The 11,920-nt window shown below is 55.6% G+C and overlaps 1 long non-coding RNA gene across 1 annotated transcript; it reads right to left on the bottom strand.

Moving 5' to 3' along the window:
- Positions 1–2,571: 2,571 nt before the first annotated feature.
- LOC137306962 (uncharacterized) lies at positions 2,572–5,834 on the bottom strand. Its single transcript, XR_010958977.1, has 3 exons — positions 5,718–5,834; positions 5,496–5,556; positions 2,572–4,468 (listed from the first exon to the last, which is right to left on the bottom strand). It is a non-coding gene; the product is annotated as an uncharacterized lncRNA (long non-coding RNA).
- Between the last annotated feature and the right edge of the window lie 6,086 nt (positions 5,835–11,920).

Genomic DNA, 11,920 nt, shown 5'->3' with positions numbered 1-11,920 from the left:
CTTTACGTCCAGGGGATACTTTACGTCCAGGGATACAAACAAAAATCTCTCTATCTATCTCTATCCATCTATCTATCTATCCATCTCCCTCTATCTATCTATCTCTATCTATCTGTCCATCTCTCTCTATCTATCTATCTCTATCTATCTATCTGTCCATCTCTCTCTATCTATCTATCTCTATCTGTCTATCCATCCATCTCTATCGATCGATCTGTCTGTAATTTATCTATCTTTCTATCCATCAACCTATCATGTGATTAATAACTTTGCCTGTTACATTTCCTGTCTGTCACACTTCAGACATTGCCGACTGTCTACTGCATTTTTCTGGGGGTGATATTGCTCTCCGCCAGGAGTGTGAAATGGACTCATAACGAATAGGACACCTGCTTTGACTTCAATGAAAAAGAAAATCGTGTCTGGTGTAAAATGGGCTGCTGATTCGCTCGTTTTTTCCAAATGATTTCAAAACTACTGGAGAATGGATTTTAATCGGTTTCTCAGAATTTACATTTAAGTCACTATTGTTTTGTTTTTTACTTTGGGGGGAGAGAGACACAAAGACGGACAGAGAAAAGGAGAGACAGGCAGGTGACTTGGCCACCTGTGAGCCTAGAAATTGGTTCGTGCCCGGATTTTGGGCACAAGCCCAACAGCAGCCATGGACCGCCATGCCGTAACTTATGGGCAAGAGGACCACGCAAAATTGGTCATCAGATGCGAGCGGTGTGCTGGGGGTGCCAGTCGCTCCTTGAGGAGTGCACCCGTCGCGAAGACGAAGAGCGGCCAGTGGAGGCGCCAGAACTGGAGGGGAGTCTGGGAGTGGGGTGGGGGGGAGATCGAGGAAGAAGAGGAGGAGGGTGGAGATTTTTTTTTATTCGTTCATGGGATGTGGGCGTCGCTGTCAAGGCCGGCATTTATTGTCCATCCCTAATTGCCCTTGAGAAGGTGGTGGTGAGCCGCCTTCTTGAACCGCTGCAGTCCGTGTGGTGAAGGTTCTCCCACAGTGCTGTTAGGAAGGGAGTTCCAGGATTTTGACCCGGAGATTGGAGGCTGCCAGCGGCCGCAGTTTTAATGTGGAACCAGGAGGAGTTTAAATGATGCACCCTAGCAACGTCTGTGGGTCTTTGGTGATCACTGTTGCTAAGGGCCTCGGGTGCAATGCAATCAACTGCAGAGCAATCAATTGTCTCACCGAACCAGGAAGAAGGCCTTTTAAGATGCTTTTATTGCTGCTCCCCTCCCTCCCCAACCTAAAGTGGGCTTCCCATCAACACCATAAATGGTGTCAGAGCCTGCCTTCAATATGGAAATACCTCTGACCCCAGGATACGGGCCGGGGTCAGGGTGCAATCATGGGACAGACGAAAGATCCTCCCCATTCGAGATCGGCTACCAAAAGGCCTCCACCAGAATATCTGGGCTCCTCTTTCTAGCCATTTGTTTGCAAACTGCAGCCCGAATGAGAACGTAAAGGCTAAGGAGTCATCAAATAATCAGTGCCTCCCTTTTATTTTTGTAACGTGCTGCTCCACTGTGCTCCTCTCTCAGGTACCAGTAATGTGCATTCTACCTCATTCACTATTTCTAAGTGAGTTCCTGTTACTGGCTGGCTGGGAGATTGGCTTCCATGGGCTCACTACCTGTAGGTGGTGAGGTCTCACAGGGACCTGCAGGTGGGCTGGCAATTCTGGTCACTGATCTGGTGGGAGAGTTTCCGCAGGGTGTTGGAAACTTGCCCACTCACTTGTGCAGAGACATGGCATGGTATTGTGGTGGCCAGCCGTGACTCCGAGGCAGAAGGCCATGGATTCAAGTCCCACTCCAGGACTTGAGCACATAATCTAGGCTGACACTCTACTTCAGTACTGAGGGAGCGCTGCACTGTCAGAGGTGCCATCTTTCAGATGAGGCTTTAAACCAAGGCCCCATCTGCCCTCTCAGGTGGATGTAAAAGATCCCATGATGCTATTCGAAGAAGAGCAGGGGAGTTCTCCCCAGTGTCCTGGCCAATATTTATCCCTCAACCAACATCACTGAAAGATTATCTGGTCATTATCTCATTGCTGTTTGTGGGATCTTGCTGTGCGCAAATTGGCTGCCGCATTTCCTACATCACAACAGTGACTACACTTCAAAAGTACTTAATTGAATAGGTAGAGAAACACATTATGTCATTCTATTGGTCTAATAATCTTTGCTTTCCTTTTCACGTGCAAGTGTTGAAGATAATATTCCTGTCATAAATTGCCAGTATTCATCTTTTACATGAGAATGTGAGTTCTAAAACCTTTTGGTAGATTAGGTTTGGTGACATGGTGTGCTGGTGGACTCTGACAGGCAGTAGGATGTGGGCTTTTGCTTGTTGGGCTCTATACAGTGTGTGCCTGATCTCTGCCAAGTGCTCTGGGGAACTGCTTTGCAACAAGGGAGGGAATATTGGAGGGCAAATCAGCAGAGGACATCCTTCTGCATTTCCTGGTGGCCACTTCCTACTGGGTGCTTGCAAGAATGGTGTGCGCTGCAGGGCATTCTGGGAGGGATAAATAACAAATGACCAAACCGAACTGGTAAATCTGAAGCTTTTATTCCTTTTATATATACAAAATGTACGAACAGAAGAGGCAATTATGCATATGTATACAACTCCACCATCCACATACCTCAATATACAGATACAAAAATACAATGATCTTCTTACCTGCATCGCCACCATCTTCCCCCCAACTGAACAAGGGGGGGTAGAGGGATTCAGGCATGGTGCCAAGGTAGGCAGGAGGTACCAACAGTCTGAGTGGGTCCTGTATCTGGACCTAATCATCTGGAGGAATGAGATGGCTGGAATGACCTCTTCTCCCTCCTACCTTCTCATTGTGTCCCAGTCCCTATAGTTACCCTTTCCTCTTGTAGGTAATATCTAGTATCTGAAATCTGCACTACTTGATTTTATGCCCCAACTAATAACATCACGATAAAGAGAGTCAGAGAGAAAGGAATGTTAAGGAGTCCTGAAACTTGTTAGATGTCATGTTGTAATCAGGAGACCCTTACAGTTACTTTACATTTGACCCTTAAGAGGCCTATCGAACTCTCTGATTTAGATGAGAGTGAGTAGGATCCATGCCATGAATTAGATTTGGTTCATTTCTGTTAATCCTATTACCAAGCAGAACTTTAATCCAAGCATCAACAGGCCAATAGTTCCATTTTATTCCCAGTATATAGAATGCCAGTGAACCAAACCCCTCCCTATTCACTCCCATCATTAGATTATATATATACTCCAATGAACTACATCATTGCTCATTTTCTCTGGTTATATCGCATTTCAATGGTCATCTTCCCAACGACCTTCCTGCATCAAATTCTGATGGGGCAAATCACCTTCCATTCGCTCCCACTATGAAGTATTTTAATTAATCAAATCACATCATGTTAACTCTCACATGGAGTTGCTGATTCACACAGTTCGCATGCTGTGAATACAGAACTTGACCTAAAGCATTAAATATTCCCAATTACTTGAGTTTTCCCGGCTTAGGTTTGATATTATCTGTCCAGCACACATCAGGCAAACTCTCCACAGTTACATATTATTAACACCACATTGTCAAATAGTAAACTTTCCCATTTATATCTGGCTGTAGAAGCTTGAGTTATTAAGTGGGCAGTGGTACAGACATTACAAGTGATTCATCCTTAATAAATAGTCTAATGTGGACATTTCATGAAGGCAGTTATACGTTTATTGGGAGATAAGCACATCTGTCAGCTCTGTCACTAAAATTAATACTAAATAGCATTACTCTCAGTTGCCTGGTCAGCGGTTTTGTTACCTTTCTTTGAAGAAACATACAAGTAAATTCTCCTCACGTGTAGGAAGAAGTCCATCTTGTAAAATACCGCTGTCTCAGTTAAATGGAAACATTCAATGAACGTGCAATTAGTTAATGCCCCTAAATTGCATGCAAGTTACTGTTCATTCCTAGAATATACTCCAGATACTTTTCAATGTCAGTACAAGAACCACATGGTAGTGTCAGGGCAAATAATGTACTGTAATATTTTACTTTGTGATTCCAACATATTAATGAGTCTGAAAGATCGAAGGGGCTACACTCACATGTTAAAGAGTGTGTTGAACTGAAGTGTCTGATTAGTAAAGGGAGTGAAAGATTGAAGAATCTGACAGATTAAGGGGGTTAGATGTTGAACACTAAAAGGTCTGACAAAGTAAAGGGTCCAATAAATGAAAGAGTTTTGGCAAATTGAAGAATCTCATAACTTAGAGTCAAATGGACTAAAGAATCCAATAAATTGAAGAGTCCGATATAATGAGGAGTTTGATAGTTTAAAGAATCTGATGAATGAAGTATCTGCCTTGGCAATCTCACTTTTTGGATCCAGATGATTTTGTTGAGGGACCCATCAACATTGGCGATTGGTTTTTATGGGTTATTTTAATCTGGAAGAGTCACAAAAAAACAGGCTGTTATAAAGATCGAACTCTACAGTTTTTTTATCCTGTGGAAACCACATATTCGCTGTTCATTTGTTCCCAGGAATTTTATGTTCATCTCATTCCTTCTATTTGCCTTCCACCTCTGTTCTGTTTGATTTCACTGTGACTTGGGTAAATGCTTGTGGTCCATTGTTACATACACACAACTGCATTGCATTTACTCATTCACTCAACATCCCAATAAAGATCATTTTATCATAAAAGGTTATAATGTGAGAGCTCCTTTGCCTGGATTTTCCTCTGCTATCCTGTCAGGTGGGATAGTGGCAGAAATAGAGGGGAAAATTAGGCAGCGAGGCCTAACAGGGCCTACCTGCCCTGACCTTAATTTCCTACCTCCCACCCCTGCTGGGAATGCCCTTGGTCACCCCTTTCCCCGCCCACCATATGCAAGTGGGGAGGTGGGGCCTGGCTTCTCTTCCCATTTCCCACCCCACTCCCTGGGACCACCTGAAGGCCCTGAAGTCTCCTGATGGAGGTAGCGGGCCTTGTAGCGGCCTCTGCTCCATCCATTTCTCGCTGCTCTCTCACCTGCTGACGGCCCTGGTCTCGCCAGTCTTTGAGGCACTTCTGGCCCGTTAAGCTGGCCTCCCACCTCTTCAGGTGCTGCAGCGACAGTACCAATGGGCAGAGTGTGCATGACCCTCAGTCCATCCATTAGGACCCTATGATATGGTGTCAGCCTTGGCTCAGTGGTAACACTCTCGCCTCTGACTGGGGGTTTCAAGTCCCACTCCAGAGCCTTGAGCACATAATCTAGGCTGACACTCCCAGTGCAGTACTGAGGGAATGAAACAGTGCCTATCATCTGCCAATGGAACAGTGCTGGCCATCTCCGAGTGTTATCACTGTTGGTCTGGTCAGGACCATGCCTTGGTTACTGCACAATTTGTATTCAGGAAGATGGATACCTCACTCAATCAAACAAACCAGATGAGTTCAATATTTTATGTCAGGATTTGTGACTTACCGTACATGGAGGCTGGACCCATGGCTCCCCATCAATTTGCATCGGCAACGACCTTTTTGTCCTGGGGAGAAGCAAAAAGAATCAAATGTGTGACAGCATTCAGGAGCAAAGAAATAAATGAAACTCAGAGAGATAGTTGTCACGTTTTAATTTGTCTTATATTTCAGTTCAGCTCGGATGCCATTGGTCTACATGGAGCCACCTTCACTCCACTTCTGTTACCTGATGATAACGTCAGAGCTTTGAGCCAATCGTTTCCCTGCGCTCTTCAGTCCTGCATAAATCTGTCCCATCTCAATCGCGCCTTCCAATCCCACCACTTCGAACAGTTGATCACTCAACTCTGCAAAGGAAAAACATTGTAACAACCTTTTACGAGATTTCAAACAAATCCCTTCTGTACGATAAACGCTTATACATCAGACTCGAGTCAACACCAGTGCCTCGACATACTGGAGTGGATAATATGATGGTGGATGTCTGTTGTGTTGGAGTAGGGTTGCCAACTCTGGCTGGAGGCATTCCTGGAGGTTTGATCACATGATGTTCTGACCACGTGATATCTGACCATGTGACATCTGATCACACGTGATGTCGAATCACGTGACATCTGATCACACGTGACGTCAAATCACGTGACATCTGATCACACGTGACGTCAAATCACGTGACATCTGATCACACGTGACGTCAAATCATGTGACATCTGATCACACGTGACGTCTAATCATGTGACGTCTGATCACGTGACGTCTGATCACGTGACGCCTGCAAGTGTTATTGCATTGACCTGCAGTTGAGAATTTTTGCCCGTGGTTTCGCCCCAGCAGCTGTTGTGCGAGGAGTTCCAAGAAGCAGGAGGCCGCCCGTGAGCAGGGGTAAAAGGAAACCGAGGGTGAGGAAGGAGGGAAACCGAGGGCGGGAGGAAGGAGGGAAACCGAGGGCGGGAGGAAGGAGGGAAACCGAGGGCGGGAGGAAGGAGGGAAACCGAGGGCTGGTGGAAGGAGGGAAACCGAGGGCGGGAGGAAGGAGGGGAACCGAGGGCGGGAGGAAGGAGGGAAACCGAGGGCGGGAGGAAGGTGGGAAACCGAGGGCGGGAGGAAGGAGGGAAACCGAGGGCGGGAGGAAGGAGGGGAACCGAGGGCGGGAGGAAGGAGGGGAACCGAGGGCGGGAGGAAGGAGGGGAACCGAGGGCTGGTGGAAGGAGGGAAACCGAGGGCTGGTGGAAGGAGGGAAACCGAGGGCGGGAGGAAGGAGGGAAACCGAGAGCGGGAGGAAGGAGGGAAACCGAGGGAGGGAGGAAGGAGGGAAACCGAGGGCGGGAGGAAGGAGGGAAACCGAGGGCGGGAGGAAGGAGGGAAACCGAGGGCGGGAGGAAGGAGGGAAACCGAGGGCGGGAGGAAGGAGGGAAACCGAGGGCGGGAGGAAGGAGGGAAACCGAGGGCGGGAGGAAGGAGGGAAACCGAGGGCGGGAGGAAGGAGGGAAACCGAGGGCGGGAGGAAGGAGGGAAACCGAGGGCGGGAGGAAGGAGGGAAACCGAGGGCGGGAGGAAGGAGGGAAACCGAGGGCGGGAGGAAGGAGAGAAACCGAGGGCGGGAGGAAGGAGGGAAACCGAGGGCGGGAGGAAGGAGGGAAACCGAGGGCGGGAGGAAGGAGGGAAACCGAGGGCGGGAGGAAGGAGGGAAACCGAGGGCGGGAGGAAGGAGGGAAACCGAGGGCGGGAGGAAGGAGGGAAACCGAGGGCGGGAGGAAGGAGGGAAACCGAGGGCGGGAGGAAGGAGGGAAACCGAGGGCGGGAGGAAGGAGGGAAACCGAGGGCGGGAGGAAGGAGGGAAACCGAGGGCGGGAGGAAGGAGGGAAACCGAGGGCGGGAGGAAGGAGGGAAACCGAGGGCGGGTGGAAGGAGGGAAACCGAGGGCGGGTGGAAGGAGGGAAACCGAGGGCGGGAGGAAGGAGGGAAACCGAGGGCGGGAGGAAGGAGGGAAACCGAGGGCGGGAGGAAGGAGGTAAACCGAGGGAGGGAGGAAGGAGGGAAACCGAGGGCGGGAGGAAGGAGGGAAACCGAGGGCGGGAGGAAGGAGGGAAACCGAGGGCGGGTGGAAGGAGGGAAACCGAGGGCGGGAGGAAGGAGGGAAACCGAGGGCGGGAGGAAGGAGGGGAACCGAGGGCGGGAGGAAGGAGGGAAACCGAGGGCGGGAGGAAGGAGGGAAACCGAGGGCGGGTGGAAGGAGGGAAACCGAGGGCGGGAGGAAGGAGGGAAACCGAGGGCGGGAGGAAGGAGGGAAACCGAGGGCGGGAGGAAGGAGGGAAACCGAGGGCGGGAGGAAGGAGGGAAACCGAGGGCGGGTGGAAGGAGGGAAACCGAGGGCGGGTGGAAGGAGGGAAACCGAGGGCGGGAGGAAGGAGGGAAACCGAGGGCGGGAGGAAGGAGGGAAACCGAGGGCGGGAGGAAGGTGGGAAACCGAGGGCGGGAGGAAGGAGGGAAACCGAGGGCGGGAGGAAGGAGGGAAACCGAGGGCGGGAGGAAGGAGGGAAACCGAGGGCGGGAGGAAGGAGGGAAACCGAGGGCGAGAGGAAGGAGGGAAACCGAGGGCGGGTGGAAGGAGGGAAACCGAGGGCGGGTGGAAGGAGGGAAACCGAGGGCGGGAGGAAGGAGGGAAACCGAGGGCGGGAGGAAGGAGGGAAACCGAGGGCGGGAGGAAGGAGGGAAACCGAGGGCGGGAGGAAGGAGGGAAACCGAGGGCGGGAGGAAGGAGGGAAACCGAGGGCGGGAGGAAGGAGGGAAACCGAGGGCGAGAGGAAGGAGGGAAACCGAGGGCGGGAGGAAGGAGGGAAACCGAGGGCGGGAGGAAGGAGGGAAACCGAGGGCGGGAGGAAGGAGGGAAACCGAGGGAGGGAGGAAGGAGGGAAACCGAGGGCGGGAGGAAGGAGGGAAACCGAGGGCGGGAGGAAGGAGGGAAACCGAGGGCGGGAGGAAGGAGGGAAACCGAGGGCGGGAGGAAGGAGGGAAACCGAGGGCGGGAGGAAGGAGGGAAACCGAGGGCGGGAGGAAGGAGGGAAACCGAGGGCGGGTGGAAGGAGGGGAACCGAGGGCGGGAGGAAGGAGGGAAACCGAGGGCGGGAGGAAGGAGGGAAACCGAGAGCGGGAGGAAGGAGGGAAACCGAGAGCGGGAGGAAGGAGGGAAACCGAGGGCGGGAGGAAGGAGGGAAACCGAGGGCGGGAGGAAGGAGGGAAACCGAGGGCGGGAGGAAGGAGGGGAACCGAGGGCGGGAGGAAGGAGGGAAACCGAGGGCGGGAGGAAGGAGGGAAACCGAGGGCGGGAGGAAGGAGGGAAACCGAGGGCGGGAGGAAGGAGGGAAACCGAGGGCGGGAGGAAGGAGGGAAACCGAGGGCGGGTGGAAGGAGGGAAACCGAGGGCGGGAGGAAGGAGGGAAACCGAGGGCGGGAGGAAGGAGGGAAACCGAGGGCGGGAGGAAGGAGGGAAACCGAGGGCGGGAGGAAGGAGGGAAACCGAGGGCGGGAGGAAGGAGGGAAACCGAGGGCGGGAGGAAGGAGGGGAACCGAGGGCGGGTGGAAGGAGGGAAACCGAGGGCGGGAGGAAGGAGGGAAACCGAGAGCGGGAGGAAGGAGGGAAACCGAGGGCGGGAGGAAGGAGGGAAACCGAGGGCGGGAGGAAGGAGGGGAACCGAGGGCGGGTGGAAGGAGGGAAACCGAGGGCGGGTGGAAGGAGGGAAACCGAGGGCGGGTGGAAGGAGGGAAACCGAGGGCGGGAGGAAGGAGGGAAACCGAGGGCGGGAGGAAGGAGGGGAACCGAGGGCGGGAGGAAGGAGGGAAACCGAGGGCGGGTGGAAGGAGGGAAACCGAGGGCGGGAGGAAGGAGGGAAACCGAGGGCGGGAGGAAGGAGGGGAACCGAGGGCGGGTGGAAGGAGGGAAACCGAGGGCGGGAGGAAGGAGGGAAACCGAGGGCGGGAGGAAGGAGGGAAACCGAGGGCGGGAGGAAGGAGGGAAACCGAGGGCGGGAGGAAGGTGGGAAACCGAGGGCGGGTGGAAGGTGGGAAACCGAGGGCGGGTGGAAGGAGAGAATCCGAGGGCGGGTGGAAGGAGGGAAACCGAGGGCGGGAGGAAGGAGGGAAACCGAGGGCGGGTGGAAGGAGGGAAACCGAGGGCGGGAGGAAGGAGGGAAACCGAGGGCGGGAGGAAGGAGGGAAACCGAGGGCGAGAGGAAGGAGGGAAACCGAGGGCGAGAGGAAGGAGGGAAACCGAGGGCGGGAGGAAGGAGGGAAACCGAGGGCGGGAGGAAGGAGGGAAACCGAGGGCGGGTGGAAGGAGGGAAACCGAGGGCGGGAGGAAGGAGGGAAACCGAGGGCGGGTGGAAGGAGGGAAACCGAGGGCGGGTGGAAGGAGGGAAACCGAGGGCGGGTGGAAGGAGGGAAACCGAGGGCGGGAGGAAGGAGGGAAACCGAGGGCGGGAGGAAGGAGGGAAACCGAGGGCGGGAGGAAGGAGGGAAACCGAGGGCGGGAGGAAGGAGGGAAACCGAGGGCGGGAGGAAGGAGGGAAACCGAGGGCGGGAGGAAGGAGGGAAACCGAGGGCGGGAGGAAGGAGGGAAACCGAGGGCGGGAGGAAGGAGGGAAACCGAGGGCGGGAGGAAGGAGGGAAACCGAGGGCGGGAGGAAGGAGGGAAACCGAGGGCGGGTGGAAGGAGGGAAACCGAGGGCGGGAGGAAGGAGGGAAACCGAGGGCGGGAGGAAGGAGGGAAACCGAGGGCGGGTGGAAGGAGGGAAACCGAGGGCGGGAGGAAGGAGGGAAACCGAGGGCGAGAGGAAGGAGGGAAACCGAGGGCGGGAGGAAGGAGGGGAACCGAGGGCGGGAGGAAGGAGGGGAACCGAGGGCGGGAGGAAGGAGGGAAACCGAGGGCGGGAGGAAGGAGGGGAACCGAGGGCGGGAGGAAGGAGGGGAACCGAGGGCGGGTGGAAGGAGGGAAACCGAGGGCGGGAGGAAGGAGGGAAACCGAGGGCGGGAGGAAGGAGGGAAACCGAGGGCGGGAGGAAGGAGGGAAACCGAGGGCGGGAGGAAGGAGGGAAACCGAGGGCGGGAGGAAGGAGGGAAACCGAGGGCGGGAGGAAGGAGGGAAACCGAGGGCGGGAGGAAGGAGGGAAACCGAGGGCGGGAGGAAGGAGGGAAACCGAGGGCGGGAGGAAGGAGGGAAACCGAGGGCGGGAGGAAGGAGGGAAACCGAGGGCGGGAGGAAGGAGGGAAACCGAGGGCGGGTGGAAGGAGGGAAACCGAGGGCTGGTGGAAGGAGGGGAACCGAGGGCGGGAGGAAGGAGGGAAACCGAGGGCGGGAGGAAGGAGGGGAACCGAGGGCGGGAGGAAGGAGGGAAACCGAGGGCGGGAGGAAGGAGGGGAAACCGAGGGCGGGAGGAAGGAGGGAAACCGAGGGCGGGAGGAAGGAGGGAAACCGAGGGCTGGAGGAAGGAGGGAAACCGAGGGCGGGAGGAAGGAGGGAAACCGAGGGCAAGGAAGGAGGGAAACCGAGGGCGGGTGGAAGGAGGGAAACCGAGGGCGGGTGGAAGGAGGGAAACCGAGGGCGGGAGGAAGGTGGGAAACCGAGGGCGGGTGGAAGGAGGGAAACCGAGGGCGGGTGGAAGGAGGGAAACCGAGGGCGGGAGGAAGGAGGGAAACCGAGGGCGGGAGGAAGGAGGGAAACCGAGGGCGGGAGGAAGGAGGGAAACCGAGGGCGGGAGGAAGGAGGGAAACCGAGGGCGGGTGGAAGGAGGGAAACCGAGGGCGGGTGGAAGGAGGGAAACCGAGGGCGGGAGGAAGGAGGGAAACCGAGGGCTGGTGGAAGGAGGGAAACCGAGGGCGGGAGGAAGGAGGGAAACCGAGAGCGGGAGGAAGGAGGGAAACCGAGGGCAAGGAAGGAGGGAAACCGAGGGCGGGAGGAAGGAGGGAAACCGAGGGCGGGAGGAAGGAGGGAAACCGAGGGCGGGTGGAAGGAGGGAAACCGAGGGCGGGAGGAAGGAGGGAAACCGAGGGCGGGTGGAAGGAGTGAAACCGAGGGCGGGAGGAAGGAGGGAAACCGAGGGCGGGAGGAAGGAGGTAAACCGAGGGCGGGAGGAAGGAGGGAAACCGAGGGCGGGAGGAAGGAGGGAAACCGAGGGCGGGAGGAAGGAGGGAAACCGAGGGCGGGAGGAAGGAGGGAAACCGAGGGCGGGAGGAAGGAGGGAAACCGAGGGCGGGAGGAAGGAGGGAAACCGAGGGCGGGTGGAAGGAGGGGAAACCGAGGGCGGGAGGAAGGAGGGAAACCGAGGGCGGGAGGAAGGAGGGAAACCGAGGGCGGGAGGAAGGAGGGAAACCGAGGGCGGGAGGAAGGAGGGAAACCGAGGGCGGGAGGAAGGAGGGAAACCGAGGGCGGGAGGA

The sequence above is a fragment of the Heptranchias perlo genome, chromosome X (genome assembly GCF_035084215.1).
Source record: "Heptranchias perlo isolate sHepPer1 chromosome X, sHepPer1.hap1, whole genome shotgun sequence".
In the NCBI taxonomy this organism is placed as follows: Eukaryota; Metazoa; Chordata; class Chondrichthyes; order Hexanchiformes; family Hexanchidae; genus Heptranchias; species Heptranchias perlo.
This window is presented reverse-complemented; position numbering and strand designations above follow the sequence as displayed.